Here is an 8,830-nt window from a genome sequence, read left to right as displayed (position 1 = left end):
ATGCAACTTTGTTTTGAAGGGTAATTAACTAAATAAACCCCAGAAACTGCAGCTTTCTTGACTCTTATGCTCAAATGAACTTCCTCAAATTGCAATTTTAAGGTCAATTTAACATCATGACAACACTTTCCAAAACAGTTTCATTTTACTAGTTTTAAGGAAATAGGGGAAAAAAAGAAAAAAAAAATATTTTCAACTGGTAGCATAGCCTGGAATTTCCACATTTAAGACAATCTGCTAGTATGCACCTGAGCTAACTTCCTTTTGCATTTGATGTTCTTTACTTCTCACACGAAGCCCTTCTCAGTTATAAGAAAGCTAGTTAGAAAAGACTCTAGATTCTCTTTTATCATAGACCAGAAAAAAAAAGTTGAAAGCAGAACACTGTTTTCTAAACCACCTGCAAGCTCATGAAAAAGCCTCAGACTTAAAAGAAAAAGCTTACAGAGGTGCTTAACCAAAACAGTCTGAGTATCTATTGAAAAACCACAAGAAAAATTCCCCTCTTATGTGGGAAGATTATTCAGAAGAGCTAAATATTAGTGAAGTTTTTTGGGGTTTAGTGAATATATCAAAGAGGAGTTTGCTACATTAAAAATAAATACATGAAGTTGACTCAGAAGCAAAAGTTTGCAGGATGTTATTCATTTGTGAAGCTTGATCACACTTTGGATTTTTAACTAGTATTTTATTTTGAGTGCAAACATTTCACCAAAAAAAAAAAAAAATAGCACAATAGATTCCTATCACAAACATTTTTTGACATTAGAGATCTTCCAAAGCATGCATTCATTTGTCCCTAAACACAGCCCTCTCACACATATACATTCTTCAAAGCTGGAAATTGCAGAGGGCAAGTTCTAATCACAGAAGTGTCTGCAAAAGATATTCCCCATTAAAAAAAAAAAAAAATTGCAGTTAAGACTGTTGCATGATTTCTGGGATCCTGTCTAAGCACTGCCACTGCAGCTTGCTAGGCACTGTGCTACCTGTTCGAGCATGTAACTGAATCAATAAGTAGAGAGAGGAGAATGATGGTTTGGGGTTTTGTTTCATCCCACAATCCTGTTTAACAAAAGCACATCTGAGATAAAGGTTACCCTGCACAGAGGGTGTGACAGTGATTTGTTCCATCAGCAGTGCCTGGATAACCTGTGCAGACACTGCTACGTCCTCACCCTCTTTGCTGCACCTCTTTCCTCTAAAAGCAATGCTGTTCTCTCTGGACTGAGAGTCTGGCCGTCTGTAGGTTTTGAGTCTGTCTTGCAACAAAACAAATTAGCTACATATTTCCCACTGGAGCTATCACTGATGCAGTTCTCCTGACATTGACCAAGACGCGGGCCATTGTTCAGACAGGCACTCAGCTTTTTGCAATGCCACATCAATTAGATCTGCTGCTTGCGTCCTCCAGACTCCAGCTTCCCAGCTGGTTCTCTTTTGTCTCGTGTAAGCAGTGAGCACTGTCTTTGATATTTGCAGTAGCCCCCTCCTTCTTCTCTTTGTAAACTTGCCAGCTCTTTGGGTGCTTTTCCCGGATGAGAGGGAAATAGATGCATTATGCTGCTCTTTCAGTGCTCACTGCCCAGTAGATTTGCTCTGAGCAATGACACTACTCCCCTCCCCCACAAATGCTGACAACCTGTGTACATATGCCAGCAATCTCTGTGCTGCTGTGCCTGAAATTATTAACACTTAGAAAAAACAAACTGACAACCAGAGGCGCAACACTGGGAAATACTTGGATTGCTTCATACAGTTCCTTTATACTTTGATTTTGGACCTGCTGGTTTACCTACAGCTCAGGATTACCTTCTGTGTATTTGTATGCTTTGGAAGTGTTACATGAGAAGATAATCAGAACAAAGACGATAAATGATTAAGGAAGAAAAAAAAATAAAAATACAAAAAGCTAACTAAAAAACAGAAAAGTTTTTTTGTTTGTTTGTTTGTTTTTTGGTGGTGGTGGTTTTTCATTTTTTTGTTTGTTTTTCCTTAGAGGATGCTCTGAAGTGTGATGTTATCATAAAGATTTCTGAAGAAATCCACCCCAAACCAATGTTTCTGGTTACATTGCTGCACATTTGCGTGGCACCAGTGAAGACTTAGCTGTAACAGGGTGGCTAGTTCAGTTCTCAACAGAGCAAAGGGCAGTAGAATTCAAAACAATTCAGCTGCAAGACATCACCTTCTGAAGACTTGCAGACTGCAAGGTGGCAAAACAACACCAGTTTCTGCTGTTGCCTGCCACAAATAGCAAAGCAAGCCACTGGCTTCCCAAGAGAAAGCCTGCTGCTCCTGCAAATGTGCTGTAACCTCTCTTTCCCATGGATTACTTTGTGCAAACTCAGCAACTCCCATCTCACATCGCTGCAATAAGATCCCTGGCAGTCCTGAAAATTCAAGCTCCAGCATTTGCACTACTGCACCCCAGGAGGATGCTAGGGCAAATAAGTGCTGCTGCCTCCTGGGGGCAGCCCCCCATCCTCCAAGGATTTGCCTTGACACTGGGTTATCACAGCTGGAGCCTGGTTGTGTCCCCAGCTCCGTTTCCCCTGTGGTGGTTTTACTCTGGCAGTCAAAACCAGTACACAAAACAGCTTTCAGGACTATATTTCTTTATATTTTCCCCAAAATGAAGTAACAGCGTGTGGATGGAAAGGGTGGGCAACGTTGGCCTGTCTGTTTGCAGTGATATACATCAGCCCGTACGCAGTCTGCCAAATTTAAGACCTATCAGGGCTGGAAGGTGGCACACAGACCCCAGCCTAGCAGCTGAACAAACTTCACAGCCATAAATTATGGGAAGGCACAAAGAGAAAGGTCAGGAGGAAGTGCTTCCTCATCATTGCCAAGTGACAGATTCACACTCCAAATGTGAGCACTGCCCATATGAACTGCATTGGCGGGGCAGTTAAAGGAAAGCAGCTGGGAGAAGAGAGGATGTGGTTACTGCTTGGGGGACTTAGAGTGCAAACAAGGCCTTTTTCTCTTTCTTCCCTCCTTTCATTTTTTTTTTCCTTCATGTTTCCTTCAAAGCCTTTTCCAGTCCATAAAATCTGTCCTCTGAGTGGGTCTTGTGCTATCTCTTCTGGCAGGAACTCTTGCATCTTAGACTAACCTTTTTCTGGCTTCAGTTTTTCTTCCAGCTGAAGCTCCTGCCTTTTTCCTGTATTTGCCATGTGTCCACTTTGGTTTTTGATTATCACAGCACCTGGAGCAGAGTTTTTCAGGACCTTACCATGCTCTCCCCATTACTTTGTGTAAAGTAGTTACAGATAGCTCAAACTCTGCATTGGGAGAAAATGCCATCTCAATATTTTACCTCTCCCCCTGGTTGAGGGTGGCTGTCCCAGTCCTTAGGGGACTGTTGTCTGTGTAGGGGGACAGTAAGACTAAAACTCATCCTCATGGCTTCCCTGCCTTGTGCATGGGGTGCCCCCACACTGGGAGACCACCATGCATGATTAGAAATGGGGGCAATGAACCAGACCCTTCTGCCTCCTCCAGAAGTGCTTCTACAGAGGAGCAAGGCAGCAGCATAGCCAAAAGGACAAGCACTAACTTCTGCTCACAAACCATCTTCTCAGGGATTGTAAGGGAGGTGGCACATATGGAATTTCTTTGAATAACTAGCTGCACTGGTGAACAAAGAGGGATGGGGAAATATTACCAAGAAAAATGCCACAAAAGAATTCTGAAAAATCATTAGTTGCTTGTTACAGTTTCATTCAAAAGCTTTTAGCTGGCTATAAATGCCCTCTGGAATACTGGTCTAGTATATTTATTATATTTTTCAAAAACCTTCAGTTTTACTTAGAACATAAATAAATACATATATATATAAAGACCATGTTTGCTTTAAGAAAATAAAGAAAAAACAAATTGGTCTGGTTATTTGGAACATGACACCCACAGTGTGTTTTCTGCTTGCGTCTGTCCTTGACCGTATTATTTTGATACCAGGTGAAGTTGTACGCTACTGTATGTGAATTCCCAGAACAGACATACAGGCTAATACTACATCTTCATGAGATTAGGTAAGCAAGAATGCAAAAACTCACTGCTGCAAAAACAGTGATTTACTACTCAGTGGTAAATTGGTACACTTCAAGTCACTGTTTGGATGATGTTTGTCAGTGCTTTGGCAGCATGTGTGCTAAACCCTGTTAGGAAGGCAAACACAAAATAGGAGATGCTCAGGTCTATAAGACATTTTGCAGTACCTTATGTTAGGTGTTGTAATTTAAATCATACGACTACAAAAGCAAGCAAAACAAAACAAAAAACCTACAACCTTCAAAAGCCAAAGTTTGGTTTTGGGGCTGACAGTAGCACACATGAAAGAAATGATTCTGTCTTTTAAAGTTGTCTGAAGAGTCAGAGAGAACTACCTGATTCTCTAGGTCCAACAAAGCCTTTTATGAAACAGACTCTAAAAAAAAAAAAAAAAATAATGGCAGTTGGAAGATGTCCTCTTCCAGACCGTATGGGAGAAGATCCACCTTTGTTTCCTTTCTAAGAAGAAATCTGTTCACAGACAACTTTTTCTTATGGACTTTGTATCTAATGTACTCTAACTTGCAGGAGAATAAGTATTTATACAAGTAGGACTATTCAGATAACTGTCGATAGGAAAAAAAAAAAAAAGGACACAAAAAAAAAACCACCATCCATTATGAACAAGCATCTTATCATCTTAAGTACACTGTTTTAACTGTTTTTGTTTGTTTGTTTGTTTGTTTGTTTTTAGTTCTGTTATGTCAAAAGTCATTTATGCTTTGGCCCCATTGTAATGCACTCTGAAATGCTACCACAAACCATAGGCAACCAATTAACTACAATGAAGGTGTTCTTCTATGAAGAAATATTGTCCTGGGACAACGTTATCACATAAAAAAAAATAAGCTTTACACTTATATTGAAGTCTACTTAAGATAAAAAATCATAATGTGTTAAATATACATCTCTAATTAAAGTAAGATTTATGCACTGGGTAACAAACAGCTGACAACTGTGAGAGCTTTGCAACTCAGACTGCTACTAGTGTTTACAAGTTCTATAAACGTAAATTCAGCTAAGGCTATTCTTTTTCCTGTCACTTATATACACAGCTATGATACTGCCAAAAGCAATCTGACTTAAATAACTCAATCTCCAAAAAGTTAGACTGGCACAAACATGCATCTCACAGAAAACCCTTCATTTCTGCAGGTATTATGTTTGTTTGTTTTGGGTAGGAAGTAGGTTTGCTTGGGGTAGGACGTGAGAAGGATGTTTTTCAAGTTATAGTGGAATACCCACTTCTGCTTCTTTTTCCATAGCCTCTCAAACAAAATGCAAATAGTACAAATTGAATACTAACCATGAGGCACACAATTCACTACAGTGTAACTTCCTGTAATGTCCCTCTTTTCTTTGTTACCCCAGTTATATGCTTTGTAATGGACAAGATGCAAGAAAAAAACATCCAAACAAAGGCCTGTGACACTTATATCTTTGGCACTCATTTATTTATCCTTGTCAAGTTAATTTCTACAAGGCAGAATGTTTTCAATATACTCTGTGCTCACATTTCATTTAGAAACTGATGAGAATATGATAGATAGATAGATCCTCACCTTTGCCCCCAAGCACAGGAAAACCCTGAAGAAAGAACCTATTTCACCCATGGGAAGCAGTTTGATCAGCACGCACTGGAGAGGACACAGGAAGATGGTCTGCAGCAACATCAATTAAAGTAGATAGACTAGGTAGGAGTGTTGTGTAATGCACGTGTCAGAGAGTGCTGTGAACAAACCGGTGGCTGAGGAGCACCAGGAGGGAAGGCAGTCTCACTGACTAGCTAGGGGGCTGCGATGCATGTGCTCCTGCTGAGGAACGTGCTATGGGAAAAGGTGTGAGGCCTACTGGCTCACTCTGCCAGCACACCCAGCTGCCCCCCCATCAGCAGAGGGCAATGGGCAGCAGCCTCAGCTATTCTGGCAGGCCTGGTGTGTGAGGGACTGCTCTTTGGCACTGCACAGCCTGTGCCTACACTGTTCAGCCTTCCGACTTTCCAGGGGAGGACGGCCGGGTGCAGGCTGCCTGCTGGACACAGGCCCTGGCCCACGCCAACTTCCAAATAAGTGCCTGGCAATTGTCGAGGGGAGCGCTGGCTGGCAGGGGCTGGAACTGCACATGGGACTGTTTTAACAATTTAAGGGTATAGATAGTCAGGTTCCAGCGCCTGGGAACATTCCTTGTACCGTATATCTTACAAATATAGACACAAGCAGTGCACATAGCTATGTGCTGCCCTCACCCCCACGTGCACACGGTTTGGCAGCGAGGGACAGGACTGGCGAGAACATCAGCAAGGTGCAGGACATCACAGTTGAACCTTGGCCTTCAGGGCTGATTCAGTGTTGATTCCAACAGTGCCCATGCGGACTTCTAAACTGCCTTCCCTGAAAACCAAAACTGTATTTTTTCTGCTAATGTAGGAATGAGGAGAACAATATGACCACAGGCCTTCTCTGGTGCTGCTTAGATGGGAAGTAGCCACAGCTGTTTTAACTTCGGTGCCACGGTAGCCCATATATTTAAGATTATCCAGGTCTTTCTGAAAGAGCTGTTAAACCTGAAACACAACATGCAATGTAGCTCAATGAATGAGTAGAAAAAGGAGAGAACTAAAACTGAAAATGTGTTCGTTATACATGATTTACCGCACACCATATAGAATAGTACAAACCTTACAGTAGCTGTACCAAAAGCCAAAAGTATCACACCAGTCATTTCCCCCACCACAAAAAAAAAAAAAAAAAAAAAAAAAGCTTTTGTTTGGCTAAATGTATAACAGCAAATTGATTACATCTCAAGTGGTAGAAATAGCTTTTAGCTCTCACATAGAGTAAAAACTCCTTAAATGCAGACAACTGTAATACATAAAAGACAAGAAAATGTGGACATGTACTTTTGTGCAAAAACAAGCCTCAAATGCTCAGCTAGCTACAATATCCAACACAAAATCTCTGTTTCATATTTTTTACCTTTAAAGAAAGTCCATGCAAAACACCTCTGAGTTGTACTGAAGATCTGCTCCAGTGTGGCATGCCCCAGATCCAGCAGTGGGCTGCGGTATCTAGTCCATTGCACCATAATTTCTAAAAAGATTACATTTTTCATACTGAAGGCACATTTCAGACACAGTTTAATATGCCTATATTATAAAATAACAAATAAGCTAAGGCATCCCCACCTATTCTTCTTTTTTTCCATTATATGATCTCACCAGTAAGGATTCCCTAAGTACATTGCATCACCAGTACTGTGGTGAATACACAGCACAGCAGTATTTGCCAGTCCAGATTTATGTATGCCAAGCAGAAAAATGAATTAATTTTTTTTTTTTTTTCTGAAACATAAAACGTTATACAGCAGGTGGGACAAATGACTACAGTTGTCATTTAACCACTTAAGAGTAATTAATTGCCCTTATCTGACAGCTGGATCCAGTAAAACTAGCAGAAATCTGACAGCTGCTGGTGCTAGGAGCTGACTAGCTTCACTGTGATATGAGCTGACCTCCTGCTTTGCAGAGATAGTGGGTGAGGGGAACAAAGGCCAGGTCTATTCTGTGCATCAAAACTTTTGCCAGTACTACTGTGCCAGCTAAGGGAAGTGATCTATGATGACTTTCCTATAATAGGAGAAGACCTGATTTCAATACAGGGAGATGTTGCCAGATCAATGGTTGGCTTAGGTAGCTTTTTTCCCTATTTAAGCTGTGCGAGTAATGAACCTGTAAACATACACTCAGTGAAAGGAGTCTGCAAATACAGGTATCCAGTCAATTCTTTTCAAGCAGGCCACAACAAAATAAAACAAGCAACATTTTACTTTGTGAATTTACCCTGTAAATCTGAATCCAGATACTTTCAATAAATGTAAGTCAACAACATTCCAACTTTTATGCAACTGCAGTTTAAAACACTGAGAAATGGCATCTTCCAGATCAGAAGACAAAATGTTAAATAGCCTAAGAGTACTTGCTATGTTCCAGTTGAAACACCACTCCACGGTAGGCATTGATTCCCAGAAAAAATTTTCTTTGCTCTCCTGATAAGGTTATAAAATTAGGTATCTTTAAAATATGATATTCAAGGCATTTTCTGCCAAGACCTAAAACTTTCTCTTTTATGTCATAACAGTCTCGTTCTCCTTCCCTCTCTTGGTTTAAATAAATGTCAGTCAGAGCAGAGGTGGTCACATTTGCAAGGAAAATACTGTTGGCAAAAGGGTCTGCAGAGCAGCGTTATCAATGGGAGGTCCTCCTTCCTGGTGCCAGCCCTGCTGCTGGAAAGGCAACGCTGTCCCCAACACACTGGGGCCACCTCGACTTCATCTCCCTCTTCAGGAGAGGTGGTCTGCAGGGGGCATGGTCACACCGAGCTGGACGCGGCACTAGCTCTGCACCTGTGGGCAAGGCTCTCCGCCTCACCCTCTCAGCTTCTGCAGCACTGATATGGACAAGCACAACAGGAGGGTTTAGTAAACGTGGCTTACAAAATTTTAAGACAGCTAGGGGGAAATCAGATAAAACTGCTCAAGAGCACACAGGCCAGGGACAGCCCACCGATGCCAAAAGGTGCCATTGCACCCTGCTCCCCTGTGGACCCCAAAAGCCTCTTATCAAGTACTCTGTGCTGTCTGGATGGTCTGTATCTATCAGATATCACCATGCTGGGAGAAAGTAAGCTAAGATACAGCACCGGAGATCTTTGGAAATATTCCGAGCTGAATGCAGATATCAGTATAGTAACTGATGAGAAAAGCACTACCCAGA

At 41.5% G+C, this 8,830-nt stretch overlaps 1 long non-coding RNA gene across 1 annotated transcript; it reads right to left on the bottom strand.

Moving 5' to 3' along the window:
• Positions 1-5,491: 5,491 nt before the first annotated feature.
• LOC140000769 (uncharacterized) lies at positions 5,492-7,309 on the bottom strand. The gene is made up of 2 exons (XR_011805969.1): positions 7,035-7,309; positions 5,492-6,622 (listed from the first exon to the last, which is right to left on the bottom strand). It is a non-coding gene; the product is annotated as an uncharacterized lncRNA (long non-coding RNA).
• Positions 7,310-8,830: the final 1,521 nt, after the last annotated feature.

Source organism: Anas platyrhynchos, chromosome Z (assembly GCF_047663525.1).
Source record: "Anas platyrhynchos isolate ZD024472 breed Pekin duck chromosome Z, IASCAAS_PekinDuck_T2T, whole genome shotgun sequence".
Lineage (NCBI taxonomy): Eukaryota > Metazoa > Chordata > Aves > Anseriformes > Anatidae > Anas > Anas platyrhynchos.
This window is presented reverse-complemented; position numbering and strand designations above follow the sequence as displayed.